This window comes from Crinia signifera, chromosome 1, assembly GCF_055691185.1.
Source record: "Crinia signifera chromosome 1, ASM5569118v1, whole genome shotgun sequence".
Lineage (NCBI taxonomy): Eukaryota > Metazoa > Chordata > Amphibia > Anura > Myobatrachidae > Crinia > Crinia signifera.
The window spans coordinates 30,453,786-30,456,101 of NC_139217.1; positions in this window are offsets into that span (position 1 = coordinate 30,453,786).

Genomic DNA, 2,316 nt, shown 5'->3' on the forward strand with positions numbered 1-2,316 from the left:
GATAGAGGAAAAGGTAGTCACCTCTAATAGTTAGAAAAATAGATGGTTGGCAACAGATGCAGAGGCAATTACAAATTTATGACGATCTTAAATCACAACATGGTTCTAAGACCCAGAGCAGGGAGGTAACCACTGTTATGTAACAGTTAAATGGGAATACTCTAAGCAGAGATGGTTATATTGAATTAGAGTAGGACCGGTTTGGATAATAGTAATGAATGGCAGCAGGAAAAGGCGCCTATAAATAAATAAATAGGAAACACTCTAGAAGTATGAGATTAGTGCCTGTATATTATGTGCAAAGCGCAGGACGATTGCTGCCAGTATACAGGGGGAAAGTTCCCTGTAAGTTCAAAATTCGTATGATGAACAATGTTAAACTAACCTGTGAGAGGGGTATATATGTAAGTGAATAGCGCTCAAACCCAGCGCCGGCATTAAGCGCTGCGGGCTGCTTGTTAGAGTCACCCTGCCAGGTGAAGTGCGAGCGTCCGGCTAAGTGTTTGTAGCGGTAGCAGCGGGGTCACGTAATACCACTTTCACATTGCAAAAACCTGCTTTCAACCCGTTTTTCTAATCGTGTCTTAAAACTGGTCAAAAGCCAGTTAAACCCCTTATTGCATGATGTAAAGGTATATTGCAGTTTAAATACCGTTTTGTACCTTTCAGATTCAACCCGTTTCACCCATAGAAAGCCATACAATGTAATTTTAATTTTTTTTTTCCTGCTTGTGGGCGGGGATCAAGTGTGGTTATCATTTGTAGCAAATACCGTTTCTGAGCTGTTCAGACTGCAGGGAAAACGGCTCAGAAACGTGTAGGATCCTGCTTTTAACACGTGTCAAAATACCGGTTTTCTGTAACCGGTAAATTGACAATGTAGCTTTCACATTGCAGCTGGAACCGTTTTAAAGCACTAAAAAAACGACAATATACCGTGTTACAGCTGCAATGTGAAAGGGGTATAACAGACACAGAGTCTGTCCGTGAAAAATGTGCAGTCATGAGGTTCAAATACCTGTAAATGTAACGGCGGGGAAATGAAATGGACTGATTATGACTGTTCTCAAAATCATTAAAATGAGGGCAATTTACTCTAAATATTTGCAATAACCATAATAAGCACAAGACAATACTCCCAAGCAGGATTTATTGTAAGATTTCACTTATTTGATACCCAGCTAAAGATATTGGGGGAAGTTTACCAAGATATGTATTCTACTTCACATGTTGTTGCTATGGACAACCAATCAGAATCTCAGGGCTGCCGACTTTTATATTCTCCTCTCCGGGAGAAGCCCGGAGAGGAGACTTTCAGCAGCCGTTCGGGGGCGGGGCTTAGATGTGACATCATTAAGGCCCACCCCCATGTCGCAAAATAGCCGAATTCATGGATCTCCGTGGAGGGGGCGGGGCTAAAATGATGCGATTGTGCTGTTTTAGCTCCGCCCCCTACTCTGAGACCCGCGGATTTCGGTATTTAAATGCCAAGGTAGGGATAAGATGGCCGCGATCGGGAGGCGCAGTGGGGGTCCCGCTGAATCCGGGAGGGTTGCCTACCTTTCCGGGGGGCCGGGAGGGGGACCCGATTTTCGGGAGACTCTCGGCCATTCCGAGAGGGTAGGCAACCCTGCAGAATTGACCTCTTATTTATTTAGTACCCTCTAGAACAGGGGTGGCCAAACCTGTCCTCAAGATCTACCAACAGTGCATGTTTTCCAGGCAGCCTGTGGATCTATAGTAGGAATGGCTGCAGCATGTTTTAAAATGTGACAGTTGGTAATGACTACAGCTGTGCACCAGCATTGAGTCTGGGAAATGTGACAGTTAGTAATGACTGCACTGTGCACCAGCTAGGGAGTCTGGGAAATGTGACAGTTAGTAATGACTACAGCTGTGCACCAGCTAGGTGATCTGGGGAATGTGACAGTTAGTAATGACTGCATCTGTGCACCAGCTAGGGAGTCTGGGAAATGTGACAGTTAGTAATGACTACAGCTGTGCACCAGCTAGGGCGTCTGGGACATGTGACAGTTAGTAATGACTACACCTGTGCACCAGCTAGGTGGTCTGGGACATGTGACAGTTGGTAATGACTACAGCTGTGCACCAGCTAGGGAGACTGGGAAATGTGACAGTTAGTAATGACTACAGCTGTGCACCAGCTAGGTGGTCTGGGACATGTGACAGTTAGTAATGACTACAGCTGTGCACCAGCTAGGTAACCCGGAAAACGTGGACCGCTGGTAGATCTCGAGGACCGGTTTGGCCACCCCTGTTCTAGAAGATAGTAGTCAGAATCTGATTGGTTGCCCA